The sequence below is a fragment of the Mytilus californianus genome, unplaced genomic scaffold, assembly GCF_021869535.1.
Source record: "Mytilus californianus isolate M0D057914Y unplaced genomic scaffold, xbMytCali1.0.p SCAF_4, whole genome shotgun sequence".
Taxonomy (NCBI): domain Eukaryota; kingdom Metazoa; phylum Mollusca; class Bivalvia; order Mytilida; family Mytilidae; genus Mytilus; species Mytilus californianus.
The window spans coordinates 52,924,807-52,935,831 of NW_026262690.1; the positions used below are offsets into that span (position 1 = coordinate 52,924,807).

Consider the following 11,025-nt stretch of genomic DNA (forward strand, 5'->3'; position numbering starts at 1 on the left):
TTCTAAGGGTTTCAAAATTTACATTGTAAATATACACACTGTAGTTATTCATGAATAAAAAAATATATATATTATACCCTTACACCAAATCACAGCGCTCCTAAGTTGACTTCCTTCGCCTGCCTTGGATACACACAAGGCCAACTTAAAGCTGGGAAAATGTATCTTACTTTTTTCCCTAAAAGATAGTTAAAATCCAATAAAAACTCATAAAAACATCATGTATCCAAGACTAAAATATCAATCAGTACACAACCAATGGATTTAGTGTAAACACGTCATAAACCGGCAGAGAAAAACATGATCTTGTGCAATGCGAAAATATAAGTATCGACAAAGGACCGTAAATATCCATAGGTGTAAAGCAATAACATTTAGTATTTATTTATTTATTGCTAACAAAACCAATGTTTGTATATATAAAAAACGATATTCACAAATGTTCTTACAGTGTTAAATTGACAACCTTAAAGTGCCAAAACGAGTTAGATTATCTTGGCAAAATATCGATCTGAATGTTTAGGTTTCTACGTCACCATATATGACTAAGACATCAGCAAAATCAACGTCTGCAAAAGAACCATGATATATTACATTCAAATATTTTCTACTAGTACTTTGTTAGTTCGGTATGTTCTAACTGCTATTTATCATTTAATTTAGTTATTTCATTTTATTTGTTTACACTTAACGCATTGGTACTTTCCAACAAGTATGTACCGGATATTGATTAACACTGAGTCTATGCTAGAAGTTGTAATTCAAAATGCATGCAGTTCGTCAGTGCATTGTTGAAGATATTCAATCGACTGTCGTGACGGATAGTAGCAAGAAAGGCTGTTCTATTGATATGTTACTGTTTTGGTACTGTATAGATAATTTGAAAAGGTTGACTTGTATGTGAGAGCCTAGGTGGTTTTGATATTAATGATATTTAAGCTCTGACACAATACCAAAATGGGTCTTTTTCTGAAATATTCTGATATTTCTGTTGAACGATGATTCAGTTAGGGTTGAATCTAACACGATACGAATTGTATAATTTCATTTTCTTATGCAAAGTTAAGGACTTTCCACAAATTATTTACATTCTTAATTCACTTCTTGCTTTACTTGTTTTGCAATTTTGGCTTTGCCTCTAGAAACTTTATGTCAAATGAAATAATCATGTCAATAAAGGAGGTAATGATATTAATTTGCCTGTTTTGTCAGATCTTTTATTTAAGTAAATTTAGTCGGCATCAAAATTATTGTTAATTGTTAATATCTTAGATGTAACATTTTCCAAAATAAGCGGACTATGTGGTATGGGTTTTGCTCATTGTTGAAGGCCGTACGGTGACCTATAGCTGATAATTTCTGTGTCATTTGGTCTTTTGTGGGGAGTTGTCTCATTGGCAATCATACCATATCTTCTTATTTTTATAGTAGTCTACCCCTTTTTAGATTTTTATTTTTAGACTTGATCTTAAGTTACCTTATATCCTACATTTTTATAGATGTTCTATCTATGTTGATGTTGGCAATACTGTTTGTCGGATTGGGACACGGGATATAAGTTTGAATAAAAACACTGGTATCTTATAAATTGATTAATCTTTTTTTAAATGGGTTTCAGCTGTTTTCAAAAACTAAAGTACAGAGTTTGATGACCAAAAAACCGAAAAACGGCAGTTTTGTAACACTAGATGTTTAAGTCGAGGAGCTACAAAAATTCAGATTTTACAGAAATATTGGTTGTGAAGCTAATTAAATTTAAATCTTTTTTTCCTACTAGTTAATAGGGCGATGTTTTAATTTTTTGAATAGTGTTGTCTAGTACAAATGTATAAGAACACACGTAAATATCACAAAAGGATCCAAAATTGTATTTTCAATTATGATTTCTCGAAATCTTGTTCTACGAATTTTCTTAAATTATGATATGTTAATGCGCTCAAATTTCTGTTTCGTTGATATGAAATTGATAGTGGTGACCAAATTCTTTTTTTTTTCTCTCTCTCTCATTGTTCGTATAAATAGTTGTCTTTGAACAGCGATGACAAAAGTTAGCGCGAAGTGCTGACTGCATTGTGCATAGAAATATTAAATGTGAAATTTGAGAGGCAATAAAATATTGGTTTAAGAAAAATATGTAAAACAGGTTTTATTTGATTAAGAATAGGCAATATAAAGTAGAATTTGAAAATTTTAAAACAGCGTCTGAGGGCATTCATTTGAAAAATGTAAGGTTCGCACAAAACGAAAAAGGAAAAACACCAGAAAAGAAATAAAAGCATGGAAATATATTTTCCTCTGTGTCTGTTTCCAAGCCATATATAGTGTTTACATATTAGTAGTAAAAGTGGTTCTGTAGTTATATAGTAATAGTGAAATATACCTCCAGGAGTGTTCGCATGTGTGCCTTTAGTCGAATACACGAAAAATGGCGCATCTAAATTTGGAATCTTAAAGCAATTCTGGTTCCGAACACGACCTACATCAGTAAAATCGACAATCATAAACCACATTTGTGTACAGTTGTTATACGTTGTAACGTCAAACTTATGTTTACCAACATCGGCATACCTGTAATATACGGATATAATATATGAAGTCAGTAAAGACAATAGATCTGATATTGTTTTGAAATGAACAAAATGTACATGGACTATTCACATAAATCAATACAATAAAATTAAAGCAATAGATGAATAAAAATTTCTTTGGATGTTTTACAAAATGTAGATCAATGATGTGCTTGTTAATGTCATTTGGTTGACAGTTACAGTGTGTGACTTTTCAACTCTATACACTACGCTTGTACACAATATTATCAAACAGAAGTGTTCTTATTCAATTATGTGGACTGATTACAATTTTATTTGCTGCAGCTCAGATAAAGCCCTCTTTTATAATGAAAAAGGTAAATATGCTAGATAATCATATACTTACTGGAACTTTGATGAGATTATAAATGCTGTTAATTTTCTCCTTGACAACTTCTGTTTACTTTTCGAAAATAATATTTATTTAGATGGTACATATATGTATTGCTTCAAGTATTATTTAAATAGCAGACTTGTTCTTGTGTTGGTAGTAATTAGAGTTTATGGCCAAACTAAAAAGCAACAACTGTCCCCTTCTAGATTAGGATATTTTAGTTTTACATGTGAAACTCCATATACAAATTTACGACAAAAGATTTGTCGTTCCATACTGTTCATTTTCAAGTTTTGATAGGTGACGTTCCTGTGGCCCATTCTTATCTATACTACTAAAATAACGAGGTCCAATTTGTTACCCGACATGACGTAAAAACGACGAAATCAACGAATTCAACTTTAAATATAACTAACATAGGACAATGGTGTGGATTGAAAATTACACCATTCCAGGCCCTTTTGTTTATCACATAATTAGAATTAACAATATTTAACAAGTTCCGGGTCGAATCCGATACCGATACCAATAGTACCTGTTACCTGTTACCTAATCTGTACGTTCCGCCTCTGTCAGGCGCATCACCAAACGGTGTATTTGGGATTTGCTATATACACGGGTCATAATCACACCTGAACTTCGTCATTATACAGGGATTGACACTTCTAAATTCGTTCATTGACCAAACAAATATGTCTACAAGTAGTTTCCGGTTCCACTGAGTACGTCGCGGGTGTGTTCTAGTGGTGTGTATGTTTCCTTACTCTATCGCTATGTTTCTGTTTGTAGTTATGAGTTCGTTTCAATGAACATAATCTATGTATATGAAGTAAATGATTAAGTCGGGAATTTTGTTTCCAGAAATTTCTTTCTTTACCTTTACTAAATTCTTTCATAGATAACAATATTTAGTTTCAAAGTTTGGCTGCATCTGTAAAAACCTTACTACAAACAGGAGATCACATTCTGATCTTTACAGTGAGGATCTTAATATAGAGATCTTACATTTATATAATATCCGTGTAAATTTACTTACCCTTTGAATACGTAGTCAATTTTACACTTTAGAAAGATCTTTGACTATTGCCTTGATGGGTACTAAGATTTAAATCACAACTAAACATTTATAGCTATACAGCTATGAATACGTATGGTCTTAAATCAGTATATTTTGGGATTGCAAAAGGTCACGCTTTTCCCAGATTGTTTATGACGTCATTACACTAAATCTGTAGGATCTGCACTGATCGATATTTTTAGCCTGGGAATCATGATGTATTTATTAGTTGTAATTGGCTTTGAACTCGCTTTCAGTATTTGTGATTACTTTTAGATAGGTTTTGTATATCTTTAGTCTTTTGTCAGTTTTTTTTTATTATGCTGCGTGTCAATTTGATGTGTCAAGCCCTTTCCAACTGATTTTTACAGTTTGTTCAGATGATGTGCTGTTACACCACTGTCCCATGTTTGGGAAGGATACAAACGTGTTGAACGCCATCACATTCTGTATGTACCTGTATTTTAGATGTTGTCGTTGGTTACTGTCTGACAAATTTGCTTTCCGTTTATTGCTTTATCATAAATTAGGCCGTTTATTGCTTTATCTTAAATTATGCCGTTGGATTTTCTCTCGTTTGAATGGCTTTTCATTTTGTCATGTCGGGGCCTTTTATAGCTAAGTATATTGTTTGGGGTTTGCATATTGTTGAAATCCGAATGTAGACCTAAAGTTGCTTACATCCACGTCATGTGGTCTTGGTGGATAGTTGTCTCATTGGCAATCATACAACACCTCCTTTTTATATTCTTTGTGTGCATGTCATTGGTTTTTTTCCTTGGTTAAGACAGAACAGTGAGCTATAGTGAACATCTACATCTTTTGATCTCTGGTGGATAGCGGTCTCAATGGTAATCATATCACATCTAATTTTATATACATATATTGCTTCAATAAAATTCTGCTGGCCACTTGACCACACGGAACCATTCGAGTTACTGGAATGATATTGCAGATCGATGGCAGCTTAACGTTCACCCAAAAAATAAAGCATGCTTACTAAGGACGATAAGATGTTAAGAATAATATACACTGCTTTGTAATTCAATAACTCCGATTTGAATGCCCCTTTGGTATCCTTCGCCGTTCTGTCACCGAGTTCTTGCATCTTTTATATCACAGTCAAGTAAAAATTAAGAATAATATCGAAACTGAGTCTCCATCATATCTCGATAGTTTGCTCGATACAGATGGACGACTAGAATCTATGACAAACGTAAATATTTCAACTTTCCAATTGTCAACTTCCAATTTTCAGCAGGAACAAACAAACAGATCCATCGTTTGTCATGTACATATCTCAATCGAGATCTCATTTTTTAACATCGTACCTTATGTTGACTTTTAACTTTTTTGATTTGAGCATCCTTTATAGACGTTACAGTAACGCGCGTCTGGCGTTAACAATTCTAATCCTGGTTTCTATGATATTTGTTATTAACAACCACTGGGTCGATGACACTGCTGGTAAAGGTTTCCTCCCCATGGGTATCACCAGCCCAGGAGTTAGCACTTTTGTGTTGACATGAACTATCATTGATATGGTCATAATTGTAAATTAACTATTTCAAAACATGGAATTTTTAGAAATACTAAGGATTCTCTACCCAAAAAAAGATTACCTTAGCTGTATTTGGGAAAATCTTTCGAAGTTTTTGGTCAACAATGCTCTTCAACTTCGTACTTTAATTGGCCGGTTTTTTTTTTACTTTTTTTGAATCGAGCGTTACTGATGAGTCTTTTGTAGACGAAACGCGTGTCCGGCGTACAAAAATTTGATCCTGGTACACATGTATCTATGATGAATTTATTTAATACCTTACGCTCGTGCATGTTCTTGTTAAAGAGTACGGACTTTATTAACAGGGTTATGCTCCATGCAAAAAAAATGCTCAATGCAAAAAAAAAAAACTGTAATGAGAAGGAAAGACTGAAATGTTTTGTTCAATATAGAAAATAATAAATTTAAAAAAAAAATCTTTAAACAAGTTTTCAATTATCTATGTTTTTTAAACCAAAAAGTTAATTACCTGTGTGTTTTACATTCTATACTCAACACTGGTAGTTTGTATTTTAATTCTATATATTTATTCAGCAGCTTATTTTTAGATAACAATTAATGTAGGTTTTTTCTTCTTCTTTTAGAAGCATATTTCATTTATGGTCATGTTCACATAGTAAGTAACAAGACGTTGTGATGTTGTTTTAATGAACTTTTCAGGTAATCAAAATAAATCGCTGGGGATTTTTTTTTTTTTTTTTATAAAGCCTTGTTTTGACACCAAAAGACTTGACCTCGACGTTTAAAACATACCATGTATCATACATTTGTTTCACTAATGAACGAATCAAAAATCAATCAGTGACAAATATAGTAGAAATAATTGACAATTTGGCAGAACGCTACATACTGCAGGCACGTGTAAACTCACCCGTGTAAAGTTGAACTGTTGATATGCTTATTCAAATCATTCCACGAACTGTCTTGTAGAAATTCTGGCTTAAACCAAGTAGACTTGCTAACATTGTCATAGTTTGGGAAACCACCAAATTTCAAATAAGCCACTTTTTTCCCATTTCTATACATTTCAACCTTGACCTATTAATATACATTATAATTCAGTAAGCATAAACCGTCAGTAAATTAACATTAAAAACGTTAACACAGAGCAAACAAGTAACAAAACAGGCTGCTGTCCTTTTGTGCCAATTGTTATTTTTAAGATGTATCATTTGTGCCAAATAATATTTTTCAAAGGGATCAATTGCGCCAATATACGGAATTCTTTGCTCAAATTTACATGTACAAATATTTCTCGTACATAATAATCCTTAATAAATTTAGGTTCCTTGAAAATAATTTATAAAATAATTGTGAATACTGTTGCTTAAGAATGAAATCACTTTAACTCCGTCAGTTTAAAGGTCCAAAAAGCCAGGATTAAGTAGAAGGATTTTGTTTTAAATTGGCGCAACCGTATACTTTATTTATGGCGCAAATGATACTAAATAATCAAATGAGTTGTGGCACAAAAGAATACCTTTTGGCGCAAACGGGTTTCTCCAACAAATTATTTGGATGATCTATCACACAGTCAACTACTGAATGATATAAATACGAGGAGATTTTATTTAACAAAATTGTGGAAAGATGATAAAGTTTCGAACTTTTCAATTTATTGTATGTCTTAAGAATTGAAATGCTTATATACCTGTCAAATAAATAAAAAAAAAAAGGTACACTAACACATATATTAACTTACTTGAAAGATCGCGAGTTGTTTCCATTTATCCACTAAAGGACTTCGATAATGAGACTTGCAATTTGTTGTCTGGATACTCTGACATTCAACATCTTGTTTATTCAATTTATCCTGCATAAACAATGAATGAACAGGAAGAAAGACATTCTTTGTACCTCTAAATAGCATAACCCACTTTGGATTTCTGAAGTCATGTTTCCCTGAAGAAAAAGAATAAAATATAAGTAAAAATAATAAAATTTTAAAACCGAGTACATGAATTTAAAAAATTTGGCTCAAAGCAGGCATAGGCTTTACAGTTTTTAATGACAATAATAATTAAAAAGCAAACACATTTTGAGTAAGGGACAATATAGCAAAAAAAACCTACAGATCCTTCAGAGAATTGTTTTGTATATTTCTAAAACAAATAACTAGAAGGAAAATGAGAAAAAAATTTGTTTGTTTCTACTGAAAATCAAATAGAATATAAAAATACATTGACTTCCAAATTTTTTTTTTCTGTTCATATTTGGAAAAAATTGTCATTGATCGCTGAACATGTTCCTGAAGACAATGACTATGAAGTTCTTGTACATCAACAGGAAACATGAACTTAATTGATAATTTTTATACCAATACTTAAGCATTGTAAGGTCGTTTGCTTTTACTATTAAAAATAACAATGGACAAGACATAAGTTATCAATACAAAAAGATAACAGTTTAAAGTTCATACTCTCCATTTAATACATATATATGTTTTATGGTTGATTGATTGAAGAAAAAAAATTAATTTTCGCATATTATATCTTCACATGTGTTTATATAGTTCCGATTATACAAACATACGAATGTTGATGGGTTGCTGTTTCACTGACGTTTATGACACATGTCTAATTTTGAGATTAGAATTTTGCTCTGGACGTGCGAGTCGTATCAACAATAATCCTTGACTGGCCAAAGTCTACTTTGACTATTTTATCAATACTAATTTACAAAAGGTGTCTTCGATCAGCATTTGGATACACAACTGGACCCAAGTTCCAATGTAAGTCTGATGCACCAACGGCACTCTCTTATTCCACCACCTCTTTAAAGTTGGCTCTGTCGTTAATTGGTTTCGAATTTCGGTATTATACAGCACCTTGTTTTAGAATAAAGACTTCTGTTGCAGCTAACGGATGGAATTCCCCTCTTCGTGATTCAAGGATTGAAGTCGAATGCGTTTATGGAATTTTAAAAGATAAAAAGGATTAAATTAGTAATAAAATTCTATGCTTCAGCTGTTTTGGGTCAGTATTGCCTGCCAAAACGTTTATGATCTTTATCAATAAAATGTTATGCTTCTGTTTTGGGTCAGTATTGCCTGCCAAAACGTTTATATTATCTTAAGTAATAAAATGCTATGCTTCTGTTTTGGTCAGTATTGCCTGCCAACACGTTTATGATCTTTATTTCATACAATTAAAACTATCTGTTGATTTGTCGAGGAAGAAACATTGTTCTTTGGTTTACGTTCAATATTGTAATGAGAAATGGTATTCTCAATTTAATTATGATTATTGTCGAGTTTATAAATATATAGCTTTGCCTTTGGTAAATGTAAATTGTATATATGTGTCTTGGTGGGGTCAGTATTGCCTACCCTCCTGATGTTTTTACACATTATTAAGACTGTCAATGTTAAAGTTTGATAGGATACTATTGTATTTTATTGTTTTTGTTTAATTTTATGACTCAGTTTAACTTCTTGTAAGTATACATGAATTGTTTTTAGATCATGTTATGGTTTTCAGCGTTGCCTATTTAATTGAAATTTCAATTTTTCAAATTATATATATATAAAACGACATGATGGTTTATCCCAATAAAAAGTCCTCTAGCTTAGCTGTGTTAAGCACATTTGGTCGATTCCCGTTATATTTTATAGTGGTATTATCAATATGAAATATTAATATTAATATCAAATGCTGGTATTCATCCATTCATTAAATTTCTAAAAAGCTGAATATTCAAAATTCAGATGTAAAGCTTAACTTTTTTATAAAGTCATCAGTTAAGCAAAAACTTTGTAAAAGTTTTATATCAATTGGGAACACAACAACAATTAAAGAGTAAAAAGTACTAAATTAGATACTTGTTTACTTATTTTAAACTAAAAACGTGTTTTCCTTCAGAAATTTATCTATCTTTTTACAATGGCAAATGTAACATGAGAATCAGTGCCCATGATCTCTTAATAGAAAGAGTCAGATATAAAACTTCATATATAGAAAGAAGTCAGGGCATTGTAAAAATGTAGTTTTATTTTGTTTGAAGATTAAAGATGAACAACATTTTATTATTAGTTGTCCAGTATACAATGATAATGGAGAGATATTGCAGATCTCTCAAGTGGGGCAAAAATGATTTTGGTTAATTACTACTAATAAAACTGTTTGTTCTAAAATATTTAGGGGATTATGTTATTAAATGTCTAGATGTAAGACGAAATGTGAATAGATATACTTAATGATGATTATTGTAACTTGAATTGCTGTGGTCCTGTCTGGAATAAGATTTTACATCATTTATCATGTTTATCAGCAAGAGATAATTTAAAAGTAATATATGTAGGTTTACAATTATATGAACTCTAATATTTCATTTCAATGTGGAAAAGTTTTACAAAAATATAGTATTGTTTGTTTTGTGTATCTGATTGTCATGCTTCCAAATTCTAACAAGTTATATATAAATAGTATTCACGTCGCCAGAGTCCTCGGGTGGGGGTTTTCACTCTTTCAACCTAAGAGTGGATTTGTGGCAGATTTTTCTACCCACCTTTGCTATTTTTTGTCATTTATTCAATTGATATGATTTATTTGATGTAATTGCGTATTAATTATGTATTATAATTTCATATTAGTTATAAACTTTTATGTCAAATATTTTATTTGCAAAATGTATTTTTTTGCATTTTTCATTTTGAATAAATGACCTTTTTTCGTCAATTTAGATTCTATATCATATAGCAAAACAAGCTCAGACTCTGGTCTGTGTATACATTAATATGTTTATGGTATCTGTCTGTATGTCTTAAACATGTATCTTCTCTCTATAAATGAACGTGACACGTGAGTAACGAGTAATTGATAATAAGATTATGTTAAGGTATGATTATGAGTATAAAGTGCAATTATTGTTTTTCCTAATATTATCGATGGTATTGTATTTTTTATGAACAAGCAGTCAATAGGAGCAGGGATAGCTCTGTAAACAATGGTTTACCTATCCTGTATTATTCCATGCCAATAATGATGCATTTACTTCACTAGATACATCGCGTAGAATGCAAAATGCGGGGTGTTGGAAATGTATGACACTGGGTGGCGTCGTCGAGAAAAGATTCTGATACTTTAGATGCTAGTTGTAAGATAAAAACTCATTTAGAGGGATCTGTTACTGTATATTTTTATGTAAAAATAAATTCATCGCCTATAGAATGAGACCTATTGTCAAAATTAAAGCTTTTAAAGTTATTTTTTCCTCGAAATGTAATGTGTCGCACAAAGTGACAAATTTCATATTTCATGGCGATGAAATGTGTATAAGAAAAAAAAAAGATTTTTTAAATAAGTGTCTTCATCTCATTTCTCACGGAATCATGGCTCAATTTACAACAATATCGAATAATAGTTAACGTTTGCACTATTTATTTACCGTAATTTTGCCATAGAACTCTTACTGGTAAACAGAAACTTTAAATTATTATTCCATGTACACAATATGCTTGATTGATTGATTGTTGGAATTCAACGCC

General features: G+C 31.3%; 1 long non-coding RNA gene across 1 annotated transcript; it reads right to left on the reverse strand.

Moving 5' to 3' along the window:
- Positions 1-373: 373 nt before the first annotated feature.
- On the reverse strand, positions 374-2,652 carry LOC127736960 (uncharacterized). The gene is made up of 2 exons (XR_007999248.1): positions 2,381-2,652; positions 374-569 (listed from the first exon to the last, which is right to left on the reverse strand). It is a non-coding gene; the product is annotated as an uncharacterized LOC127736960 (long non-coding RNA).
- Positions 2,653-11,025: the final 8,373 nt, after the last annotated feature.